At 43.2% G+C, this 17,320-nt stretch overlaps 2 non-coding genes across 2 annotated transcripts; one reads left to right on the top strand and one right to left on the bottom strand.

Moving 5' to 3' along the window:
- Nucleotides 1-235: 235 nt before the first annotated feature.
- On the bottom strand, nt 236-308 carry Trnat-ugu. Its single transcript has one exon. It is a non-coding gene; the product is annotated as a tRNA-Thr (tRNA).
- Nucleotides 309-13,960: 13,652 nt separating this feature from the next.
- Nucleotides 13,961-14,042, top strand: Trnal-aag. The gene has a single exon. It is a non-coding gene; the product is annotated as a tRNA-Leu (tRNA).
- The last annotated feature ends 3,278 nt before the right edge of the window (nt 14,043-17,320 follow it).

Genomic DNA, 17,320 nt, shown 5'->3' with positions numbered 1-17,320 from the left:
GGCGGCGCGCACGGCCGGGCTGTGGCGAAGGCGGGCGGCTCGGCGCGCGCGACGGAGTCAGCTGGGTTCCCGGATGCAGCCCCGCGCGCCCCTGCGGGAACAAAGGGAGCGCGTTACCCCCTGCGAGTGTCAGCTCGGCGCGGAGAGCTAGGACGACCAGTTTCTCAGGCTTCATTGATGACAGCGAGAAGGGGAGAAAAATTTTATTGAGAGAGTAAGAAAAAAAGCTCTATGTAGGCCCCAGCGAGATTTGAACTCGCGACCCCTGGTTTACAAGACCAGTGCTCTAACCCCTGAGCTATAGGGCCTTACAGAAACTGGCTCTCTTTCTTTCATAGAAAAGGAAGGTTTTCATGGGCCTACACTGGGCAATCATAGATGCAAACAAAATTCTAATTTCATTTTACTTTATATCCCATCCACTGAAATTCAGTTTGCAGACTCTCATCTTACTGGGAATGATGCACTGTGGAGGTCAGTGACAAAAACCATCCCTATCCTTAAACTGGAAGAATGTGCCCAAGTTGACACAGATGGAGAAAATGAAAGATCCCACCACCACCTTCCTTCAGGTTGGAACAAAATAAAAACGGAAATCCGATGTGGAGGAAGAAACCTACTGGAGGTCTCAGCTGAAACTGGAACTTCTGCACTTGGTTTTCTTCTAGACTGAGGACGTTCTCTGCCTTGCAACGGCCTGCCTCTTCCAAGTTCCTTAGACCTTTTCAGAACTCAGGGGATCAGTGCCGGAGCGAGCAGTCGCTAATTTTAATGCCTTCCTTTATTCAACAAACAACGAATTCCTTTTCTATGCTAGGCTTTGCACCAGGAACTAGGGATTCAAATATGATCTGAATACTGAAGTCACTGGCATTGTTTCACGGAACTAAAGAACTACAGATTTCATGAACGAGAACAATGAAAAGTAGCTATGTCGTGTGTAACAGGGCGATGGACATGTAAGGTCCACACACTCGCAGCTTGTAAGCTATCTGGATGGGCCTTCGGGTGTGATGGCGGCTTGAGATGCACTGGGAGAGGCTGAGTCTTACTTAGGCACGTCCTGGGCTAGGGTGGTCCATGACAAAAAAAATTCCTGAGCAAATCCCAAAGGAAAGTGTGCGGTATTTAAGTGTCCACACAGAACCCTGGCTGGGGCAGATGCTCACCCTCCTTGAGGTGATAGGCCTTAGTTTGGTGAAAATAAAGAACAGAAACCTAGACAGGAGACAGGAAGTAAACTGAGCTTTTCTAAAGTGGAAAATAGAAACTCATCAAGCATGGATTGCAGAATAAATTGAAGGGAGGAAAACAGAGCCAGGAACTCCAGAGATGCTTAAACATAAAGTCCAAACGGGTGACAGTTATGGGACTGGAAAGAAGAGAATGAATTTAAATATAGGAAATGGAGATGCTGCTGAACTGAAATATAAAGTACAATAAAAAAGAAAGAAAGGCTAGGCACAGTAGTACGGGCCTGTCATCCCAGCCTCCAGCAGCTGAGGCAGGAGGTTCACTGTGAATTACAGGCTAGCCTGAGTTCAAGACCAGCCTGAACTACATAAAGGGGGCGGGGGGCGGGGTGTGAAGAAGTGCTAAGAAGAATACTCTCAAGTCTGGAGTTCCATGGACTAATAAAATAGTGAAATTATATATCATCCACTGAATGAGATCCTGTAAGAATTAAGAGCCCTTGAAGGAAGAGAGTAAATGAAGAAAACAGCAGAGGCCTGAATATGAACTTTCTGAACAGCTGTGTTGTGAGCATTTGTCATAGTAGTGGCTGATTGACATATTTTAAACATTCTCTTTACATTTGGTAATTTCACATATTATGAGTCTTCCTGAGAAAATTTGCTTTACAGCTGGGACCAGGCACGTGACCTAGGTTCCACCAATTAGATGCACCCAGAGATTTCAGTTTAGAAGTGTGGAGAAGGACATTCTTCAGTTACTATTTTGTGTATTGCCTGAGGCCTGACCAAGCCATGATTGTTGGGTTCTGGAGGAAGTCTAGCATAAGCATTGTAAGCCCCAGGATCAATACTAGATGCTCTGCTGAGATATAGGCAAAGGAAGATAACATGATGGCTTACTGGTCAGGTCACATTCCTATGATAATTCAGTTGTATTATCCTTGCTAAACAGTTGATATTCTCGAATTTCTCTGCTGCCTCCTGGGTGGATTCTGAATAAAAGGTTACTGAAGATGGTAATAAGGAGTCAGTCAGTCCTAGAGGCTGCTAGCACCTGATCACACGATTTTGGCTCTCTTGGTGTGATTTTTTTCTTACTTTTCTTGTACATCTGCGGGCACCTAGTTTGGGGGATCTGTTCACCCTGGACAGAGTTGGATGTGAAGTCCGACATAGAAGTATAAAATGAGAGCAAGTGGTGTCATAGAGAAATCCCACGGTTTTCCAAATATGAGATAGGTATTAGGTTTGGGGCTGTGAGTTTTCTTAAATTCATAGAATGTTATTTTTCTTTACTTCTGGAAAACTCTCAGCTCTTGCATTAGTCTCCAAGGGTTACCATAACAGAATGCCACAGCCTGGGTGGCTGAAACAACTGAAGTTTATTTTCTCATAATGTAGCAGAAAATGCCACCCCCACCCCCAGCCAGTATACTTCAGTATCTTAGTTGTCCAGGCAACTTAGTTCCTGTTCCAGTTCCAGTTGCTTTTGTCTCAGAAGCTGCTGGTCACTGTGATGCACACTGTATAAACCGATCCCCAATTGACAAGCCATTCTGCCTCTGTACTTCCTGCTTGCTTATCAAATATAAGCTCTAGACCACCAGAGATCAGGGCCTGATATTCTGAGAATAATCCCCATCAGTGCCTGGCATAAATTAATCTGCCTCCAAGTCCTAGGTGTCATTTTGGTGGTTTTGCTTGCCATTGCAATAATTATGGAAGTCAGAAAACTAAGATAAGGTGTCAGCCTTTGGAGTATTTGTTTGTTTTCCTGAACTTTTTTTCCCCGTACTGAAGATTAAACTTAGAGCCTTTGCACATCCCTAGAACATATCAAAGCATTAAAATAAATAATTGAGATAGAGACTGTGACTATTTTTTTGTTTTTGTTTTTTGTCTGTTTTGAGACAGGGTCTTGCTGCTCAGTTCAGGCTGGCCTTGAGCTCACTTTGTAGCCCAGGCTGGTCTTGAACTTGCAATGATCCTCCGCCTCAGCCTCCCGAGTGATAGGATTACAGGTGTGTGCCACCACAGCCGGGAGACTGTGACTATTAAGAGTGATGTATGTCAACTTGATTTGATTAAGAAGCACCTAGCAGATTAATAAATCACAGTTGTGGATATGTCTAGGGAGCATTATTTCCAGAGATGATTGGCATGTAGGCCAACAAATGATGGGGGAGACCCATCACACTTGTGTGAGACACTAACCAATAGGTTTGTAGCCTTGGTGGAGAAAGATGTTGGCTCATTTTTTGAAGTGCTCCCATTAGTTGAGCATCTTTTACTGCTGTTTCCCATGGACATCAGCATCTGGTTTCTTTAGCCATCCATACAGACTTGCACCAGCAACCCTCCTGTGATGTTCCAGGTCTTTGGCCTTGGGCTCATGCTGCATTCTTGGTCCTCTTGTTCTGCATCTTCCACCTTCTTGGGCTGAGTGAGTACCGGAGTCTCCAGCTCTCTAGGGTGCGGCTGGCCATTATGAGCTCTCCATTATCCTGAAAACCTACCTAATAATCCTCTTCAAGAATCACACACATATTTTCTATTGATTTTGTTCCTCTAGAGAAGTCTAATCAGTAGAGAGACCAAATAAATGCATAGTCTAGTCATATGTAGAAAAATAAGAAAATTATTACCTACAAAAATCCAAAACCCCTCATTTCCTCTTCATGGAATTCTTGGTAAATCAAGCTCTAGAATTTCTAAGGGCATTCTAGCTCTCATATAATTTAAGTATAAATTCCTGGAAACTAATGTCTATCTGGGTTCCAGTTCACATATGTGTGGTTACTGAATATACCTGGCCCTAGTTCAGAGATGAATGGCTCATCCACCCAATGACCCCAATACACAGAACATCCTTATGGAAAAAAAGGAAGTTACTAGAAGATAAACATAGTGTTAAGTACTGAGAATGTGAGCCTCTAACACTCCCCCCTCAAACACCAAGTACAATCAGTTTAACATAGATGTGCTTTTAGCTTTACTTAAACATATTTTCTCTGAAAAATGTCTAACCTCCTTTCTCAGGCCACGGCATGGTTTCAGACCCTCAAGGAGTCACACTTTACAGTGAAAAAAGCTAAGTCATCATAAACTGGTGATCAATTTTACTCTTGGCTTTTCTTCAGCAAAGGAACAGGGCAGTTTCAGGGATGGTACAAATTGAATCTGGGTACTATCTGGACTGGACAAATAAAGTCTCCCTTGAGGAGAGGCTAAACAAAGTTTCTATGGATTCCAGATTTTCAAAATTCCACATGCAGGCTGTGCATGGTGGCCCATGCCTGTAATCCCAGCACTTGGGAGGCTGAGGCAGGTGGATCACCATGAGTTTGAGGCCATCCTGGGCTACAAGCCCAGCCTGAATTATAGAGTCAGAATCTGTATCCCGCCCCCCCCTCCACACACACACAAAAATAAAAAATGACCAAAGAGCAGCCAGGGGTAGTGGTGCATGCTGGTGATCCTAGCGCTCAGGAGGATCACTGTGAGTTCAAGACCAACCTAGGTGATAAAGTGAGTTCAAAGCCAGCCTGAATTGTACAGTGAAAGTCTGTCTCAAAAAAAAAAAAAAAAAATCAAGGAATATTATTGATGAAACTGAAGATTTTAAATATGCAAAAGAGAAAGTTGGTATAACACTACCATTCTCAAATACTTAACATAGTACCATAAGGGAAGTAAAAACAGGCTTTGTCTGTAAAAACAGACAAATTGCAAGACTAAAACTACAAACTTGTTCTTCACAGTAAAAGAGAACCAATTCTCAAGTTACAGGAAATTTGTGTGCATGCATGTCTGTGTGTGTGCAACTTTTTTTTTATTATTATTTTAAAGAGTAAAAGACAGATAACATAATTATAGGGGGGGCTTACCAAATTACAGACAAAGTGGTAGGAAATTATCAATGGTTATTGTTTTACATATTGTTATCTGCAAGATAATTTCTCAGGAAAACAAACAGACAAATAATAGTGAGTTACATACAAAAGAGGTAGGAGATTATCAATAGTTGTTGTATTATACTTTGGTATCTTCAAAGTGGCTTCTAAAGAAAATAAATAGAGCCATACATGAGTGACCTATTGAATAATCATTAATTTTTCTCAATGGTTATTGTAGGAAACACAAAATAATAGACATGCATCCATTTACAAAATAGGATAGGAACAATACCAACATTGCAGAGTTATGGATAGATTAGTAGGAAAATATCAATGGCTGCTGTAATACATGGTGGTATCTTCAAAGTGGTTTCTCAGGAAGACAGAGATACGCAAGAAGGATCCAACAAGTAGTTACAGCCTAAGGGTTGTCAAAAATCAAGTGAGCCATCTGGGGTGAAAGCCATTTTTTGTAGTGTTTTCTCTCCAGCCTCCCATCACATTGGGACCCCACAACCAGTTAGTGTCCTCTCCCCAACTGTCAGCACAGGCAGAAGGAATCCTGTTGCAGACTTCTCCGGAGCTCCACCACAGCGTGTACTGTCAGAGGAAGAACGGCTTCCAGGGAGTCTCCGCAGGTATTGTGCAAGGTCCTCCTGGTTTACAGCTTCTGAGTGGCTCTTGTGACCCCAGTCCACAGGACCTCTGACTCCGTGGGCTTAGTCTGCATTCTCATGTTCTCTGAGTCCTTGTTCAGCAGCTGCTCCTCCACTGACTCTGGACCTTTCTGGTTCTCAATGGCAGGAGCAAGAGTGGCCTGTTGTATGGCATGTATTCCCAGGGGTTTCTCCATGTTTGAATGGTTCACACACGTCTGTGGGTGGGCATCTGCAGCCGGTGCATAGTGGGCCAATTGTGTCATTGTTTCTCTGTGTCATGGTTGTTCTCAATTGAGTGGCGGCGGCTGGCATGAGGGCCGGCACGCAACAGCGCTCGCTGCCACGTGGCTCCCCCTGTGCTGGGGGGGCCTCCTTCCTGGCGCCTACCAGGCAGGGAGTGAGCCAGCTGGAAGACTGGTGCTCCCCGCCCATGGCTCCCAGTGCGCCTGGGCCCCTCCTTCCGGGTGCCTACAAGGCAGGGAGCGAGCCAGCTGGAAGACCGACACTCCCCGCCCATGGCTCCCTGTTGCGCAACATATTTTTTACAGGACAGTACAAGGGTACCTTACTCTTCCTGCCAGGTCACTGTGGGTGAACACCAGCCATACCGCAGGCTCAGCCAAATTAAGTGCTTCTATCTATTTCTGGCCTCTCTTCCACACCTAACCCATTTGAACTGAAGCGTTTTGCTGTCTTTATAGTAGTGGGGATTTCATCGAGGGTCTCACTCATGGTAAGCAAGTGCTCTACCGTTAAGCTCCCTCCCCAGTCAATTTTATTTTAGTTTATTTTTTTGAGACAGAGTGTTGCTAAATTGCCCAGGATCACATCTAAATTACAATCCTCCTGCTTCAGCCTCTTGAGTAGCTGGGATTACAGGTGTGAATCACTGTGCCCAGCTTGAAGGAATTTTTAATTTTTTCTTTCTGCTTTCTGCTAGCCTCAAATGTAAGAGGTAATGAAAAAAATATGGAAATATCTAATGTGGACTGAAAAAAAAGGCAAGAACAACTTGATAAATATTGAAGTGTTATTTATTTTCCTCAGATTGGATATATATTGAAGCATTATTTATTCTCTTCAGACTGGACTTTGTGTTTTAGGACTTTACTGGAGTCCAAAGCTGCACTACAACTAGGGAGGTTAGAATGAAATTTCTTAAACAAAGGAACTGAGTGAAAAGACTGTGACTGAATTATAACATATGGGTTAACCAAAAGTGGACACGAAGACTTGGAAAGTTGCCATTGTTTGAGAGATCAAATGAGTTTAACAAGATTGAAGGATGCAAGATCAGCATACAACAATCAACTGAATTTCTGTATGCTAACAATGAGCAATCAAAACTGTAAAATGTTTAAGATAACACTGAGGATATTAAATACAGTACTTAGGGATACATCTAACAAAAAGATGTGCAGGACATATACTTTGAATATTACATGTATGAAATCAAAGAAGACCTAACTAAATTGATATACACTATGCTTATGAGCCAGAAAACTTAATGTTGTTAAAATGCCAGTTCCCAGGCAGTCAAGGGTGGGGTGGGGAACCAGTCCTTTCACTTGAGCTCTAGATTTCCATGAAATCCTAATCACAATTTCAGAAGGATTTCTTGTAGAAATTGACAATTAAATTCTAACCTTTGTATGGAAAAGCAAACAGCCTGGAGGAACTAAACTTTGAAAAAGGACAAATTGGAAGACAAAAACTACTTGATTTTAATATTCATAATCCAAACAGTGCAGTGTTGGTATAACTATAGACAAAAAGTAGGCAGACAGAAGAGAACAGAAATCCAAAAGTAGGTCCACCTTTATAAGAACACTAGCAAAGGTGTAAAAGTGACACAGGAAAATAAAAACTCCCAACCTGAACAATATCTGGGATGAGTTTGCATTCTTTAAAATTGAAGAATGAAGTTTAGGAACAAGAGCAGACTATATTTATTGAGGGAAAGAAAATTCTGTCCAAGAGAGGGACTCCGAAGGGGGCCCCCGAGTGGGTTACCCAAGACTCTGTCTTTTCTAGGGACTTTTATAGAACAAAACCATGAGTTGAGGAGGGTTCAAGGTAGGTGAAATGGACAAAACTATGGTCAGCCAATAAGAATTGTTCAGGTAAAATTGATTAAACCGAGATCAAATGGGGAAGTGAGTCACGTAGCAAGTGGGCATGAATACAAGACAGGGGTTTTTCCTGTAAGGGGTTGGGTCAAGGACTCTTCAAGGTGATCGCTACCTATTTAGAATGTCAATCCCTGATGTCTATCCCTTGGGAGGTAAGAGGGTATGTTTGTTTAATCTTTAGTCTTGAGATCTGGCCTGAAGCAAGTACCATCTCTCCATTTGTAAGGTATTTTTTTTCCGTACTGGCTTCTTTGAGGGCCTGGCCCTGTCTGATTGCCTATACTATTTCTACCTAACTCAGCTGCCTATAACAAAAGCAGCTCAATGAAGTGTGAAATTAAGCATTTCCCAAAGAAATCATCTCACAGTAGAACTCTTCATCTAAGTACCAGACTGACAACTTTCTTCCAAAAAGAAATAAACTGCAGGACCCCTGCTTGCTTGGGTAAGATACCTGGAAGTTTGAGATGAGGGCCATGCCTAGGCCTAAGGAAAACAAGCCATTACTTCTGATGTGTGGTGTCTACCCTAACATGCTCAAGACAATTAGTAAAAGAACAGCCTCTTGAGTCTATCAATCTTCTCCGTAAGGATACATTAGATACAGTGTCAGTCCAGCGGTCAGATTTGCTCCTGCTGTACTTTAGCCGCCTATGCAATTCCTCCCCACAATGTGTATATTGAATGTGTTGGTTTATGCTTGTCTATTCTGTGGCTATAAAAGTCCAAGTAATCCCTTCCACAGTAGAACATGTCATTCAGGGTAATGAGTCTGTGTTCCCAAGCCATCGTGTTTGGCTTGGAATAAATGATTTTATTTTCCTTTAAAGAAGAATTGTTATTTTCTCGTCAAGAAAGGAAAGAATAATTTTTAAAAAATAAATGATGCTGGGAAAATTGGATATCCATGTGCAAAAAAAATAAAGTTCAATTCATTTCTCACATCATGTATGACAACTGACTAAAGTTTTTTTAAAAAAGGAAATCTGTGATCTGGAATGAGGTAAAGGGGTGTGTGTGTGTGTGTGTGTGTGTGTGTCTGCTTGCTTGCTTGCTTCTCTAAGAAGCTCAGGTTCATTTCAATCTTTTATACTTCCTGCCTCAGGCCCTCAGTGCTAGGATTACAGGCATGTGCCACCATGCTGACTAGGACATCTTAGATATAATGTCAAAAACATAATTCACTTAAAAATTGATAGATTCGGTCCCATTATATTAAAATATTTCACTCTTCTAAAGACATGTTTAAGAGACAGAAAAGATAAGCATAAGAAAGATCTGTAAATCCCCACTGAATTCTATGAAAACTTGAGTGAAGATCTAATGCCAATATTCCTCAGCCTGTTCAGTGAAATTGAAAGGGAAGGAATACTGCTGAAGTCATTCCTGAAAGCGTTACTTTGATTCCATAACCAGACAAGGACCCAACTAAAAAGGAAAATTACAGGCCAATCTCTTTAAAAAACATAAAAACAGACTTCTTCAACAAGATTTTGGAAAACAGATTACAACAAATCAATACATCACCATCAAGTGGGTTTCGTCCCAGGGATGCAAGTATGGCTCAACGTACGCAGATCAACAAATGTAATATACCATGTACACAGAAGTAAGGACAAAAATCACGTGATCATCTCAACACATGCAGAAAAAGCCTTTGACAAAATCCAGCACCCATTCATGAACAAAAAGTCAGAAGAAAATAGGTATAGAAAGAACTCATCTCAATCTGATGAAAGTCATTATGAGTACCAGGGACAAAAGCAGAATGGCTTCTTTGTAGATGCTGTCTGATAATCTTCACAGGTGCTGTCTCTAAATCCAACTGATAGAGCCTAAGCTGAAGCCAGCTGGCCAGGAAGTCTGGAAAACACAGGTTTCAAGCTCCAGTGCTTTATGGGCAGAGAAGAAATGACAGGAAAAGCGATAAATAACAAACAATATCTGGCAAGCCAGTCCTGCTGCACGCAGTTCTGCACCAGTGGAGCCAAGGACCAGTTGTGAAGAGTTCGGGGAGGGCAGTTTCTCCAGTGTATAAAACTCTCTTTGTGCCGCTACTTCCAATTCCTTCTTCTCAGCCTCTTGGAGGCAGCAAAGCTTAGGTCACATCAGGCTCTTAGATTCCAAGGTTCGGAAAACAAAGTTTTTGGCTCTCTGAACATGGTAGTGCAAGAAATCGTGCAGAAAGGGTGTTTGGGTACACAGTGAATAAACTACTGTTATATCTGCCTGAACCCCTAATATGCAACCTGAGTAGTATATGTTTTATATGAGATCTGTGGTATATTTTCCTTTTTTTTTTTTTGAGATCCTTTTGGTGCCACTTTTGTGCTTATTCTGAGTGGTTCTAAATTCTCTTTAACCAATGGCCCCAAATGGCTACAGTCAAGTCTAGAATTATGCTTTAGGAATAATCCTTAAGAAGAAAGACAGGAGAAAGTTGTGGAATTAGTCAGATGTAGGACTTCTGGGCCACAAGCAAAACGAAACAAAACTAAAATTAAAAAACTAGAGATTCAAGTCACCCTGGATCACAAAATATGGCAATTTACAAGACACCTGTGGGATTACAATCTGGTGAGTAATTTCAGAAGAGACTGATTCCTAGCCTTGCTTTTACCAGTGTTCTCCCTTTATGTTAGCTTCATAGACTGTAGGCAGTGACCCTCCACTGTACCCTGGACTGGAGTCTGCAGAGGCAGAGAGTAGCAGTTCAGGCACAGACATGGAAGGGCCACTGCAGTTTTTATGTCCCTTGCCGCCTCTTTTGCTCCCTCTGTACATTTTCTGCCTTTTCTCTCTTCCTGGAACATTCCTGGAACATCTCTTGAGTGACTCCTACTTAGTAGAGAGCCTAACTAAAGAGGAGATACATAAATCTCTCCCAAAGGGCCTTCGCTGGTTGTCAGTAGTTTAAAAAGCTAGTCTCCTTTTAGGGTCACCACGATCTTGGGTTAGCCGTCAACTTTAAGGTTAGAAAAGTCAGTACTGAGGATGGAACCCAGGGCCTTCACAATGAACTACACCTCCAAACTTTTCTTCTTAAAGATTAGTTTTTTACTGTGGGTAAGGTCTCCCTAAGTAGCCCAGACTGCTGGGTTTGAACTCAGCCTTCCTGCCTCAGCCCCTCAGGGTGCTAGGACTATGGGGGTGCACCACCACGCCCAAACACAAGGTCACATTTCGAAGTACACACTGGATAATAAGACTTCCTATCTTTTTTGAAGAGATACAATTCAACCCACAACAAAGACTACAGAATTTAAGGGGAAAACGTGGAAGAATCCTATATGTGTCCTAGACAATCGCCCACGCCTCACCCACCCCCAGGGACAAGAGGAGTACTTTTCCCTTCTCGGGAAGCCCAAAGTGATTTAGAGAAAACAACCACTGTTACTCTGAGGAAGAATGACAGGTCTGGGCACTTTTCCCCAATTTAGTATACTTTGCAAGAGAGAGACAAATACAGAATATGGACACATACAATCAACCTGTTTACAGCCTCTTTGGTAGAAATTCATGCCCAGATGTAGCTAATTTCATCAAGTGAAAAAATGTGTTCAATATTTTAATAATAATTTCCGCCCTCGGAAGTACAAACTTAACCAAATCATTTCTCAGTCCCTCATCCATCTTTTTGCGGCGACAGGTGTCTGTTTTTCTCTGCAAGTCTAGACCACAGTAGTGAGTTAAATTTTCTGCTACTGCCACAAACCAACAAAAGAGATACACCAACGCCCTGGCGTTCTGTAATTTCACCCTATTGTAATCAGACAGGAACCCAAGCTCTGCCGTGATGGCAGGAACCCAGCATCAACCTTGTGTTTGGCAAGCATAATTGGGAGGCTGAGGCTGCAGACCACTCCAGTCAACACCCCGGGGCGCAAACCGGCATAGTTTGTGTGCGGGTTCCCAGCTCCAGGAAGTGATGATGAAGAAGACTGGGTTCCCTGGCTGGAGTGCACCGAGGAAGAGCACCCTCATTCCCACCTAGAGTTGGTCCTCTGATTTTGTTGTTTTTAAGGTTGTCTTGAATATGCTGTATCTTTGAACTTTCACATAAATTTTAAAATCAGCCTGTTATGGTTGATACATTGTGTCAACTTGGGGAGTCTAGAGGTTTGGCTAAGTGACTCAGCAGGAAGCCAGGGTGCTTACTTTGTGTACATCCTGAGCCTGTGGAAGAGGAGGGCATGGAGATTATGTGAGAGCTACAAGCCCCTTAGGTGGGGGTAGCCTGTTTACAAAGTAAGGCAGGGAAAGAAGCTGCTTGCTGCCATTCCTCCAGGTTTGCTCTGGCTGTTTGCTGTTCGGCTGCCATTTCCCCCTTTGCTCTTATTGCTTTGCTACCTTCTGCCTCGGAGCCAGCCAAGCATGGACTGAAACCTCCACAAACTGTAAGCTAAATAAACCTTTCCTTCCTTCATTTTGGGCATTGGGTATTTTGTCCCAGCAACAAGAGAAAAGTAACCAAGACACAACCTGTCAATTTAAAAAAACTTACTGAGATTATTATTGGAATTGCATTAAATCTACAAATCAATTTAGTGATAAGTGATAGCTTAACAACATTGAATCTTCTCATTAATGAATATAAAATACTTTTATATCTAGGTTTTCTTTATATCTTTTTTTCTTTTATATCTAGGTTTTCATCCATTTCTCTTATTTTTTCTTAATGTACAAGTAATGGACATTTCATATCTAATGATTTTATTATAAAATCGAATTGCTCTTTAAAATTTAGATTTCAATTTCTTATTGTTAGAGTATTTTCTCAGGAAAATGGGTCCACCATGTCCCTGAACTAAATGGGATTTTCAGAGGAGGACGGCCCAGAGGGGCTCCTTCCAGAGGCCACTTCTAGAGGCGCCCCTTCCAGAGGCTGGGCCCCCACTTCCAGAGGAGGGCTGGCAGGCAACATCTGTCAGCAGGGAGCCCTGGGCCTACTCCCCAATGAGTTCCTAGCAGCACAAGGTGGATGGGGTCCGAGTGTTGACTGGCAAGGCTGAAATGCTAATGTTACAGACCTGTGAGACTCTTACAATCCTAAAAACATTATATTCAAACTGCCTGGGGGTCTGCTGTGCGTGTGAAAGCAGAATGGAGACATCTCCAATTGTCTTAGGCACAGAGTGTGAAGGCGTGAGGGGCCGCTCTCCTAGCTGGTCACTGCCACTGCAGGTATGCACCGGGCTGTTTCAGCTGGGATTATCCTGCGTGTCTGGGATGTGGGTTAGGTTCCAGCTCTGAGGAGGCCCTCAGTGTTGGCAAATGCTGTAAGGCGTGTTCCTTTAGAGCTAATTTTGTGGCTTTAGTTAGCTTGGAATCTGGTTTATCTTCCTAAGAAATTTGTGCCAAGAATGAGATTAAGTCAGGGTCTTGGTTACTTTTCTCTCATTGCTGAGACAAAATACCTGACTCCCAAAATTAAGGAAGGAAAGGTTTATTTAGCTCAGTTTGTGGACGTTTCAGTCCATACTGGGCTGGCCCCAAGGCAGAGCGGCACATGGCAGAGGGCAACAATTCATGGTGGCAGAAGATAGCAAAGGCAGCAAGAGCACAGGGGAAGAGCTGCGGCAGGCAGCCACTTTCCCTCCCTTACATATGCAAAACTACCCGCCCCAGGGCGGGTGTAGCACTCACACCCATAGTCCCAGCATTAGACCCTGGATGGCTCATAAACTCTAGAAGCCCGCCCATGACTGTGTGAGGCTTTGCGGGGGACATCCAGACACAAACCATAACAGTCAGAGTGAAATATTGAGTGAAATTATCGTCTACACCTGCAAAAGGCCTACAGCGTAGTGTGTAATACAGCTTTCCCTCGCTCTGTGTACAGTATTTGTTCGTTCATGCGCGCAGCAAGGCCGCTCTTCCTGGTTCAGCCCGGTTGGAGGAGTGGCGACCCAGAGTCCACGAGGAGTCAACTTTTGTGAGAAGGCCATTTGTTTTCCCAACACTTTCTCCCTATGCTCCTAGGGCACATTCTATAAAATAGCCAAAAAATTAAGGAAAAAAAAAAAAAAAAAGATAATTACCATCAGAAAGATTAGGCCGAGAAGTACTGGTAGAAAGGTAGTGTGGCCGAGCGGTCTAAGGCGCTGGATTAAGGCTCCAGTCTCTTTGGGGGCGTGGGTTCGAATCCCACCGCTGCCAGTTGTTGTTTTAGTCTCTGGATGAGACGTGCAAAGCAAGCGGACCAAAGGGAAACCAGCGGTGGTGAGAGGACAGCTGGCGGGGTGTCACTGGGGGGATTTTCGTCAACTGGTAACTTTTTTATTAAACTTCAAAGACAAGTCAGTGTGGTGTAGGAATTTGAATTTGTGCAGGGTGGAGGAGAAATCCTTCACTCCTGATCACGAAGAGGAAGCGCTGACCCCCAGCGGGAGCGCTGATGTAAGGCCTGGGGAGTGTCCGGAAGGAGTACTTGCTCGTTTCACATCTTCCCATAAATGGACAGGTCGTGAGCGAACAAGAGCCAGCTCCTCTGGCACCGGGTGTGGGCCCTGTGGTCTCTGCTGTCGCTGGCGCGCGGCCGTGACCTTAGGATGGCTTCTAGGCTGCCTGTTTGCTCAGGGATGGCTCTGCCGCGCCGCATCCAAGACCCATTCACGTCCTCGGACGCCGCTGTCCCTGCTTCTCTCCCCGTCGCTTTGTACTGGGAAGCGAGGAGCTGGAGCGCAGCGGGGCAAGTTCATGGGATAGGGACGTGTTTCACCTCGGACTACTAGAGTCAAAGGCCTCTAAATAGGGCTCCTCTCCCTCGGTGAGAGAGGACTGCGATCAAACGAGAACCACCCTTTTTTTAAAGTATCCCTCGACTGCCTCTGCTCTTTGGTGTTAAGTCCATAACCTGAGCTTCTCTTAGAAATTTTCACCTTTTAAACTGTAAGTACAGTGTGCTTACTTCCAGATCTGTGTAGGAGTTTGAGGGTCCTGGAGACCGGTTGGGTAGAATTTGGGGTCTCTTTGCCCCTGGTTGAACCTAAGTTTTGTCCCTTTTCTCATTGTATCTTTGGAAAGGTGGGGAAAAAAGAAAGCTTCTATCTATAGGAGAGGATCCTCATTTAAGGGGATGTTGCGAGAAGGAGGTGGCCTGTCCCACTATAAAAGGCAGTAAGAAAAAAGAATTAAAGGCAGTAAAAAAAAAAAAAAAAGCTGCAAGTTCCTTGTTGACACCTGGTCTGGAAGTTTGAAGATGACGTCTGTCTTTCTCTTAGGCTTATTCAGGGAGCAAAATCCTTACCTTTATTTAGGTGCAGCATTCAACACCTACAGCCACTTACGTGAACTAGGCCAGAGAAAAACATAAACATAGTGATGCTCGTTGATTTGGATTTAAATACACGACAGTAATCTCAAGTGTGTATGCACAGTAATCTTACTTTTTTTATGCTCCTCATGGCACCACTGTTCAAGACTGTGTTTTCATCACTTTTCTTGTGTCCTGAAAACTACCCGTATCCTCTCATGAACTTACCTTCAGCTTCCCATTTCACTGAGAAAGTCTCCATCACAGAACTTCTACAAGGCCCTCATCTGCCTGTATCTGAGTGTCCTCTTCTGTTATTATGAATGACCTGCCTGAGAGCCTAGGTAATCTACCATCTGTATACAAGCTACCGCTTCTACTGCTCATCCAGCTACTAATTGCCTCATTTCTCTTGTGCTGGGTCATTCCCAACAGCCTCTCAAAAAAAGTTGTGACCTCTGGGAACAAGAAGGGAAACAGCTGATGTCTGAGGTCACTCAGGTTTGCACAGCTTTTTCTGGGGCTCCAAGTAACAAGTGTGACAACCTGAAGTTTTGGGGCATGGGTGACCTGCAAAAGCAGAGGTTTCTTTTCACTCCTTGCTCCTCCCCTCAGTGCTCCTGAAAATGATAGCAAGGTCTGAAAGTCATCAATAAATCAGTGAGTATCTTACTTGTGTGGAAGTGAGCTTGGTTCTAGGAGGAACACCCAGTCTTCCAGAAAAACTCTCTCTAAGAAACCAAGAACTTCTTTTCTCAGGAAAATAGTGATGCTCAATTTAACATCCTTCATCTACTCAACAAGACCCAGGGAGAGTATGTGTTTTGGTAAGTAGTATGTTTTTTTGTTTTTTGTGTTTTTGGTTTATTCCAGTACCAGGAATTTAACTCATGACCTTGTATTTGCCAGGCAGGCGCTGTGCCGCTGAGCTAAATCCCCAGCCCCTTGGTAAGTAGTATGACTAAGGGACCCACAGTGCAGGATTTAGGTGCTAGTCTCTGGGGGATGTACGTTTGAGTCCTACCACTGCTAATGGCTCTGCAGCATTTTATATAAATCATCTATTCATCACAAAGTCTTCCCTTTAAATTTTCTTACGTATTAAAACGTGGCATGAACATTGTGTTGAAGAGCAGATGTGTGACTCATAATGGAAAAGCTCATAATGTAGCTGTGTATACATGCTGTGAATCATCCACTAGAAAGGTGTATTCTTTTTCTATGGTGTGTATATATGCATTATATATGCACATGAGTGGTATTTCTAATTTTTAAGTGCAACATTCAGCACCTGCAGTCACCTAGATGATACGTTCTGTGTGTGTGTGTGTGTTACTAGGGACTGAACTCAGGGCCTTGTGAATGCTAGGCAATGCTCTATCACTGGGTTACATTTCCAGCCCAATACATGCCTTTTTGATAATTTAATGGAAGAGAGATTCATGCTCTGTCATGAAATCTCTCAAATATTATGGTCTCTAAAAGCCATTCCTGATTAAAAAGAAGTGGGGTTTTCTTCTTGGGGGAGTAACTTTTCTAGTTTGGGGCAAGAAGCATAGAGGAAGTGGCTGACCAGGAAGCAAGAACATTTGCAAACTCCATATGATGCAGAGATTGCTACACCAGGTCAGATTACAGATCACCTCACTAGTTCATGGGAGTCAATATCAGGAAGTTCACATTGGCTAAAAACAGAACAAACAGATCACTAAAAGGAATGCCTACTATAATTAATTGAAAACCATGAAATTATTAATATGTAGCAATTCTTTCCCTTTTTGCACTGCTGGGGATAAAACTCACATGCTCATGCATGTTAGGCAAAGTGCTCTATCACTGAACTACACTCCCAGCCTTACACAATGATTTTTTATTTATTTATTTATTTATTTTTTTGTCTTTTCTTACGGTACCAGGAATCAAACTCACGATCTTGTGCTTGCCAAGGAGGCAATTTGCCGCTGAGCTAAATCCCCAGCCCCCACAATGATTTTTTTAAATACAGAAAGAAAAGCCAGGCAGGGTGGCACATGCCTGTAATCCCAGCATTCAGGAGGTTGAGGCAGGAGGATCCTTGTGAGTTTGAGACTAGCCTGGGCTACGAAGTGAGCTCAAGTCCAGCCTGAACTGCACAGTGAGACACTGTCTCAAAAAAAGACAAAAAAAATTTTAAAAAAGAAAG

Source organism: Chinchilla lanigera, unplaced genomic scaffold (assembly GCF_000276665.1).
Source record: "Chinchilla lanigera isolate Chin_1 unplaced genomic scaffold, ChiLan1.0 scaffold00149, whole genome shotgun sequence".
Lineage (NCBI taxonomy): Eukaryota > Metazoa > Chordata > Mammalia > Rodentia > Chinchillidae > Chinchilla > Chinchilla lanigera.
Note: the sequence above shows the minus strand (reverse complement) of the source record. Positions and strands in the feature narration are given on the sequence as shown.